This window comes from Cannabis sativa, chromosome 5, assembly GCF_029168945.1.
Source record: "Cannabis sativa cultivar Pink pepper isolate KNU-18-1 chromosome 5, ASM2916894v1, whole genome shotgun sequence".
Taxonomy (NCBI): domain Eukaryota; kingdom Viridiplantae; phylum Streptophyta; class Magnoliopsida; order Rosales; family Cannabaceae; genus Cannabis; species Cannabis sativa.
The window spans coordinates 65,705,955-65,715,818 of record NC_083605.1 but is presented as its reverse complement, the minus strand read 5'-3'; the positions used below and the strand labels follow the sequence as shown (position 1 = coordinate 65,715,818).

The 9,864-nt window shown below is 31.2% G+C and overlaps 1 long non-coding RNA gene across 1 annotated transcript; it reads right to left on the bottom strand.

Moving 5' to 3' along the window:
* Window positions 1-2,135: 2,135 nt before the first annotated feature.
* On the bottom strand, window positions 2,136-4,191 carry LOC115702307 (uncharacterized). Its single transcript, XR_004008843.2, has 2 exons — window positions 2,551-4,191; window positions 2,136-2,432 (listed from the first exon to the last, which is right to left on the bottom strand). It is a non-coding gene; the product is annotated as an uncharacterized LOC115702307 (long non-coding RNA).
* Window positions 4,192-9,864: the final 5,673 nt, after the last annotated feature.

Genomic DNA, 9,864 nt, shown 5'->3' with positions numbered 1-9,864 from the left:
GCATTGTTAAGCAATTATATAATTTGTATATGTAACTACCTTGTGGGTCTTGTATATGCAAGACATTAACCAAATGTAACCAAATATTGTGTTACAATATATGATATGCATGTTTAGTTATGATCTTAGATATTATCTTTATGAGTTAGAAATAATTTTACTTATTGAAATAAATATTTATTGTGTGATTCTTACCTCAACTTAAGATGTTTATTATGGAACTATTTGCATTAGATGTTTATGCCTTGATATGCCTTTTAGAATATGCATTGTTAAGCAATTATATAATTTGTATATGTAACTACCTTGTGGGTCTTGTATATGCAAGACTTTAACCAATTGTAACCAAATATTGTGTTACAATATATGATATGCATGTTTAGTTATGATCTTAAATATTATCTGTATAAGTTAGAAATAATTTTTCTTATTTAAATAAATATTTAGGGTTTAGTTCTTACCTCAACTTAAGATTTTTTACACAATACAACTTGCTATTTTGCAACAATACAAAAATTGTTTGCTTGTAATAATTTAATTTTATTCACATTTTCAAAAACTATATTATAAATATGCATAGTAAAAAAGTTTATATTAATTAAAAAGAAAAAGTTTAACTCATTGTATTTTCAACTCTTCATGATAAATATTACTAAAAAAGATAAAATAAACTTTTACAAGAAAACTAAAACCAACTTTGTTTAATATTTTGAAATAACAGCCATTAAGAAAAAAAGCCAAGTAGATATAAAGAAATCACAACTAAATAACTATCAAATTTAAGTTCTTTTTTTCTTCCCCTTCGAACATACTTCATCAAGTCGCATCTCCAAACGCTTTGTGTATTGGCTCACAGCTTCACGTTTGAGGGTGATAAACTTAACATCCAGTGCAGCAAGTTCCATGTCCCAAGCCTTCTCTTTTAGTAACCATTCTTCATTAATTTTGCAACATTTGGTTTCGGTATCCATAGCTCTTCTTTCCAGCTCAATGATTTTTTTCCTCAAAGTATCCATCTCTTCTTTAACTTCTCGGAGCTCACTTGATTTTCTCAACAGTTCTAAATCATTGTCAAAATACTTAACCTCAAGACCATTGAGACACTTTAGGGCATCTTCAGGAAGTCGGGAATGAACTTTGGGTGTATATACCTCTCTAAGAATAATATCATCAATACTATTATTTTGTTTAAGCATGGGATTGAAAGTATCATTAGAGGATGAAGCTTCACTCACCATTTTTTTTTGTGTGTTGAAGGAGTTCTATTCAAGCTAGTGGATGAAGAGAAATGTGGCTTTCTTAAAGTAATATACACCTATTTATATTAATCTCTTTCAAACTTTTTTACCATTAGATAAGACTATTATACATTAGTCATTGTCTTGGTATCAAAACCCAAAGTAAAGCAATTAACTCTTACATGCACGTCACTTTGCTTTTATTGTGTTTAAAGTAAAACAAAATGATATATAGTACATAAAGTTGTAGGTTATATTTGCTAAAATTAGGATATAGTACCATTGATAAGACTACACACTAATTATTGTGTTGCTCAATGATAAACTTAACCAGGGTACACCAAATAGTAATAACTCATAGACCCCCTAGCTCATAACTCATATATTATATCAGATTTGTAGTTTATTTCATTTTTTTTTTGTTAAGTAATATTATATCAGATAATGTAATATTTGCTAAGATATAGACTATATTTGTCTAATAATATCTATATTACTTATTCATAATATATATTCACTCACTGACGTGAGTATATTAATTATGTATAAAAAGTATGTGATGCATGACCCAATGTTTACTTTGCATGACAAATTTTTAGTTTATTTTTTATTTATATTTTAATGTCATTCAAAGGCTATTCAATTCTTGCATGCATCACTTTGTTCTTATTGTGTTTAAAGTAAAGCAAAAAATTATATAGTACATAAAGTTGTAGGTTATATTAACTAAAATGAGAATATATAGTACTCTTGATAAGACCACACACTAGTGATCCATTAGGTGAAACATACTAAACTAATATAATAATAATTATAATAAATATAATAATAATAAGGATAATAATAATAATAATTTATGACATTTTTTTTTGTAACCAACAACATAACACATTAATATTATAATAAGAATCCATGATATTAATTATACATTACAACATATTAACTCAAACTACTGATTACATAAGTTTAATAAGAAAAACACTCATATCATGGATTAGTTATACATTTTCAATACAACAATAATTTTATTAGTTCAACACAAATTAGGAATAACACAAATTTCTTAAGTAACTTGATCTCTTTACTTTGGTCCTCAATTTTTCTTTCCAACCTCTGCAATACTACATTAGCTCCAACCAGAACATCTGGATCCACCCACTCGAAAAAATGACATACCTTACAAGAATCTCGATCCTAAAATAAAAAATTTAGAAAAACAAAAACATGATGATAACCCATAGCTAAAACTTGTCAAGAAAATCTATTTTATATATATATTTTTTTTAAAAAAATAAGTGTAAGGAAAACTTACATAGTTTCCACACCCCCAAAATCTTCTACCAGGGTTCTCTTCACTCCTTGAAGTTCGGCACACCGAATCTGTGCCACAATGGCACTTTGGACGAGTATTGATAGAAGTCACAAGAGAGGAAGACATAGTTAACTTAAAGAGTTTTTATATGCAAGTGCAATATAATAGTAAGTGGTATTCTAAGCATTCTCTATTTAGGGGTATTTATATAAGACATATCACTATACCAAATGTGTTTTAAAAATATATTATTATATAAGTGTCCTTTTGACATTATGTGGTATATTATTTTATACAGTTAACTAGATGCTTTTTAATTTTTTTATTATTATTTGTAAGGTTTTTTTTAAAGGCAAATAAATATTAAGAAATAGTTGTTAATGTATATTAAAATAGATGACAACTCAAAATACATTAGACATAGAAATACGAAAATAATACATTCAAAACATGAATATGGTAGTAACTACTTAAATCAAACATTGTTCACACTACATAATTTAACATCAGTAACACCTCATCATAGTAAATTAGAGTTGACTAGGGACCTGCTGTTTTTTCAGATCCACTGTCACCACCAATCATCATTTCAAGGTTTCTTTTGTATTGAGTACATGCTTCGTGCTTCATATGTGCCAAGGCCCTTTTTAGTCTACCAACGTCATTCGCATCCCTGGAAGATATTTGTCGATGGATTTTTAAATCATGCTGTAGATCTGAGATTTTTGTTTTGTAATAAGAAACTTGTGATACCAAAAGCTTTTTCTGTTCATCGGCTAGCAATATTTTTTGCTCGGCATCCCATAGCCTCTTCTCAATGTGATTAAGATAGCGTAAAGGAGATGGAGGTAGTGACAAATGGTGCACGAATCCAGAATCGCTATTTTCATGAGAAGATTTATTAAGTGAACCTGTAGAGGGTATTGCTTCATGATTTTCCATTCGCAATAAGTATGCAAGTTATAGTGAACTAGTAGAGGGTATTGAAAAAATAAGGATTGAGTTAAAGTTAGGAGGTGAGATAAGTTTGGTAAATGGTAATCTTTGTTTATTGAGTAGTGAGATATATATATATATATATATGGAGATGGATGATTATTATATACCTAACTCTTTTGTCTTTTTTTGTTTTGTCTTTATTTATTTATTTATTTTGCTTATTTGATTATTAATAAGGATGTAGTACCATTGATAAGACTACACACTTGTCATTGTGTTGCTCAATGACATATGTTAGACTAAATATTAATATCTACGGGTGTACATTGATTAGTTTGGTCGGGATATAGTATATTTTTACCAACCCAATATAAATGTCGGGTTGCAAATATCTAATTGAAACCCGCCCAACGGAAAAAAAATAAAAAAGTGTAACCCGCCCAATGATTTTTTTCAGTTTGGTCGGGTTAACTCGTTTGAACCAATATTAATTTTTTAATTTTTTATTGTTGTTAGTTTTGGATTTTCAAATAAATAATTTTAAAAAATAAATGTATAGCATATGTCTTTCAAAGTTACTCGTTGCTTGCAAATCATCACTAGTAGTGAATCAATCATCATTGAAAGTCTGTTTCCATAATGACTGGGGGCGTTTTAGGAAGGCATGTACAATCCGTTATGCATTCCTCAATCATCCCGGCGTGACTACTAGTGGATTCACTATAGTTGACTAGAACCGATCTTGGTCAAAGTTACTCGTTGCTTGCAAATCATCAATAGTAGTGAATCAATCATCATTGAAAGTCTGTTTCCATAATGACTGGGGGCGTTTTAGGAAGGCATGTACAATCCGTTATGCATTCCTCAATCATCCCGGCGCGACTACTAGTGGATTCACTATAGTTGACTAGAACCGATCTTGGTCAAAGTTACTCGTTGCTTGCAAATCATCACTATCAGGTATCAATCATCATTGAAAGTCTGTTTCCATAATGACTGCTGGCGTTTTAGGAAGGCATGTACAATCCGTTATGCATTCCTCGATCATCCCAAATAAGTGACTACTAAAGTGGATTCACTATAGTTGACTAGAACCGATCTTGGTCAAAGTTACTCGTTGCTTGCAAATCATCACTATCAGGTATCAATCATCATTGAAAGTCCGTTTCCATAATGACTGCTGGCGTTTTAGGAAGGCATGTACAATCCGTTATGCATTCCTCGATCGTCCCAGCGTGACTACTAGTGGATTCACTATAGTTGACTAGAACCGATCTTGGTCAAAGTTACTCGTTGCTTGCAAATCATCACTATCAGGTATCAATCATCATTGAAAGTCCGTTTCCATAATGACTGCTGGCGTTTTAGGAAGGCATGTACAATCCGTTATGCATTCCTCAATCATCCCGGCGTGACTACTAGTGGATTCACTATAGTTGACTAGAACCGATCTTGGTCAAAGTTACTCGTTGCTTGCAAATCATCACTAGTAGTGAATCAATCATCATTGAAAGTCTGTTTCCATAATGACTGGGGGCGTTTTAGGAAGGCATGTAGAATCCGTTATGCATTCCTCAATCATCCCGGCGTGACTACTAGTGGATTCACTATAGTTGACTAGAACCGATCTTGGTCAAAGTTACTCGTTGCTTGCAAATCATCACTATTTGGTATCAATCGTCATTGAATCCATTTCAATAATGACTAGGGGCGTTTTAGGAAGGCACATGCAATCCGTTATTAAACCCGGATCATCCCAGCAAGACTATTAGTGGATTCACTATATTTAACTGGAAACGATCTTGGTTGCAAATCATCACTATTAGGTATCAATCATCATTGAAAGTCCGTTTTCATAATGACTGCTGGCGTTTTAGGAAGGCATGTACGATCTGTTATGCATTCCCTGATCATCCCAGCGTGACTACTAGTGGATTCACTATAGTTGACAAGAACCGATCTTGGTCAAAGTTACTCGTTGCTTGCAAATCATCACTATCAGGTATCAATCATCATTGAAAGTCCGTTTCCATAATGACTGGGGGCATTTTAGGAAGGCATGTACAATCCGTTATGCATTCCTCGATCATCCCAGCGTGACTACTAGTGGATTCACTATAGTTGACTAGAACCGATCTTGGTCAAAGTTACTCGTTGCTTGCAAATCATCACTAGTAGTGAATCAATCGTCATTGAAAGTCTGTCTCCATAATGACTGGGGGCGTTTTAGGAAGGCATGTACAATCCGTTATGCATTCCTCAATCATCCCGGCGTGACTACTAGTGGATTCACTATAGTTGACTAGAACCGATCTTGGTCAAAGTTACTCGTTGCTTGCAAATCATCACTAGTAGTGAATCAATCATCATTGAAAGTCTGTTTCCATAATGACTGGGGGCGTTTTAGGAAGGCATGTACAATCCGTTATGCATTCCTCAATCATCCCGGCGTGACTACTAGTGGATTCACTATAGTTGACTAGAACCGATCTTGGTCAAAGTTACTCGTTGCTTGCAAATCATCACTAGTAGTGAATCAATCGTCATTGAAAGTCTGTCTCCATAATGACTGGGGGCGTTTTAGGAAGGCATGTAGAATCCGTTATGCATTCCTCAATCATCCCGGTGTGACTACTAGTGGATTCACTATAGTTGACTAGAACCGATCTTGGTCAAAGTTACTCGTTGCTTGCAAATCATCACTATTTGGTATCAATCGTCATTGAATCCATTTCCATAATGACTAGGGGCGTTTTAGGAAGGCACATGCAATCCGTTATTAAACCCGGATCATCCCAGCAAGACTATTAGTGGATTCACTATAGTTAACTGGAAACGATCTTGGTTGCAAATCATCACTATTAGGTATCAATCATCATTGAAAGTCCGTTTTCATAATGACTGCTGGCGTTTTAGGAAGGCATGTACGATCTGTTATGCATTCCCTGATCATCCCAGCGTGACTACTAGTGGATTCACTATAGTTGACTAGAACCGATCTTGGTCAAAGTTACTCGTTGCTTGCAAATCATCACTATCAGGTATCAATCATCATTGAAAGTCCGTTTCCATAATGACTGGGGGCATTTTAGGAAGGCATGTACAATCCGTTATGCATTCCTCGATCATCCCAGCGTGACTACTAGTGGATTCACTATAGTTGACTAGAACCGATCTTGGTCAAAGTTACTCGTTGCTTGCAAATCATCACTATCAGGTATCAATCATCATTGGAAGTCCGTTTCCATAATGACTGCTGGCGTTTTAGGAAGGCATGTACGATCTGTTATGCATTCCCCGATCATCCCAGCGTGACTACTAGTGGATTCACTATAGTTGACTAGAACCGATCTTGGTCAAAGTTACTCGTTGCTTGCAAATCATCACTATCAGGTATCAATCATCATTGAAAGTCCGTTTTCATAACGTTTCATAACGACTGCTGGCGTTTTAGGAAGGCATGTACGATCTGTTATGCATTCCCCGATCATCCCAGCGTGACTACTAGTGGATTCACTATAGTTGACTAGAACCGATCTTGGTCAAAGTTACTCGTTGCTTGCAAATCATCACTATCAGGTATCAATCGTCATTGAAAGTCCGTTTCCATAATAATTGGGGGCATTTTAGGAAGGCACGTGCGATCCGTTGTTAAACCCCGATCATCCCAACAAGACTATTAGTGGATTCACTATAGTTAACTAGAAACGACAAAAAAGGACTTTAGGAATCTTTTACCTGACTCGCAATTTTCTATAAATTAAACTTTTATACATAAAATTTATACTTGTTTATTTATATCCTTACATATTTTTATTTCTATTCCTATAAATTTTATAATTTTCATATTATACCACGTAATAATTTTACTTATTTCTCTATATTTTTTTTTTCAGCATATTTTCAAATAATTTTATTTTATCACTATAAAAATATATATGTTTCACTAATATTCTTTCAATTAAAAAAAAATATCCCCCACTAAAAATTGTGGCTTGCTCATTTCTAAAACAGTAATCACCTTTGTCATTTTCATAAATTTAAGACAAATCAAATTATTAAATTATTAATATTACTAATCAAAGCACTAAATTTACTTATTGGTTACAAATTAGTCATTGAATATATATATATGTATACTTTGAAATTTCTTGTTGTGATAGTATATAATTTCTAAAAAAATTATTGTAAAAGTAATTTTTTTTTTTTTTTATCAAGTCTTATTGTGTTTGAGGCGTTGAGGGTTTTGTCATGTATTGCTTTGCATTTATTTATTTTCTTTTTCTTTTTTTTAGAAATCTCTTTGCATGCATTTACATTATTCATATTAATGATTATTATTTCTTATAAATGGTTTGAAGTACACCCATGGTATTTGGTGTAGCTTGGTAAACTTTCCAATTTTATGATAGTCACCATTATTTTTTTTATTTTGTAATATATTTTCATTTCCTTCAAACCAAGAAATCAATTTTTGCATGCATATTATTGTTTATTTGTGTATAAAGTAAAAAAAGAGATATATAATACATAAAGTTGTAGGATATATTTGCTAAAATGAGAATATGGTACCATTGGATAAGACTAAACACTTATCATTGTTTGCTCAATGACAAGTCTTTTTCCAATGCTCAAAGTTTGACCAATACATTGATATATTTATAATAACATTGTCTCCAACTAAGAGCCAACGTCCTCTTTTTTTTTTTATTTATATTTTAATTTTCTTATTGTGTTTAAAGTAATATTATATCAGATAATTTAATATTTTCTAAGATGTATACTATATTTATTTAATAATATCTATATTACTTATTCATAGTATATATTCACTCCCTCACGTCAGTATATTACTTATGTATTAAAAGTATGTGATGCATGTTCAAAAAAAAAAAAACAAGTATGTGATGCATGACTCAATGTTTGCTATGTATGACAAATTTATTAGAGGAGATAGAGGGATGCCCATGTTAAGAATTTAATTCTTTGTCCAAGACCCAAGGGTTTACCAAAACAATAAATTATATAAAGTGATTTTGTTTCTGCAAAGAATATGACCGGTTTTATTTTATTTTTTATTTATATTTTAATGTCATTTAAAGGCTATTCAATTCATGCATGTCACTTTGTTCTTATTGTGTTCAAAGTAAAGCAAAAAGTTATATAGTACATAAAGTTATAGGTTATATTAGCTAAAATGAGAATATATAGTACTCTTGATAAGACCACACATTGTTTCAAAAAAAAAAAAAAATAAGACCACGTACACACTAATGATCCATTAGGTGAAACGTACTAACCTAATAATAATAATAATAATAATAATAATAATAATAATAATAATAATAATAATAATAATAATAATAATTTATGACATTTTTTTTAACCAACAACATAACACATTAATATTATAATAGGGATCCATGATATTAATTATACATTAAAACATATTAACTCAAACTACTGATTACATAAGTTTAATAAAAAAATACTAATATCATGGATTAGTTATACATTTTAAATAGTACAATAATTTTATCAGTTCAACACAAATTAGGAATAACACAAATTTCTTAAGTAACTTGAGTCCATTTTTATATATATTATTTATTGTATTTTAATTTTTTTATTGTGTTTAAAGTAAAGCAAAGTACCTACTAATATGTAGTACTATTGATGAAGACTACACATTTATTGTTGTGATAAGACTACACATTTGTTCTCTTCAATGACAAACTTAAAATTAATAATATTAATTTTGTTTCTTCATTTGTTTTGTCTTTTATTACTTTTCATTTGTTTTGTCTTTTATTACTTTGCATGGTTTAAAGTACACGCATGGTTTTATTATTGTTTTTGTAAGCTTTCTTATTTTGTGTTAGTGATAAATACAAGGTTTGGTCCAGAGGTAACCTATACAATAACTATATAATATGACCTATTTTTTCTTTGCTAGATCACCATTATTATATTATAATTTATTTGTATTTTAATCACTTCATGCATGTAATTTTATTTTTCTTCCTTTTAAAATTAGGCAAAGGAAGAATAGTACATAAAGTTGTAGGTTGAATTTGCTAAATAAAGATATAAAACTATTGGGTATTAAGGGTTTTTCTTGAAATCACAATGGGTCTTCCATTGTCTATACAATTGTTTTGCTCGACAATTGAGAGTGACATTGTGTGTGTGTATATAAATATAGATATTTATCATTTGTAATTGCCTCACCACTAAATCAAATTTATAAGCCCATAACTACAGTATTTGTTTTATCACCAAAAAATGACTAAGACCAAATCCATTTCCAAAAACCTATTCCCTACCACTAACTCTTGTTACGGCTCAGCTAAGAATTACAGCCCGGACGCCCAC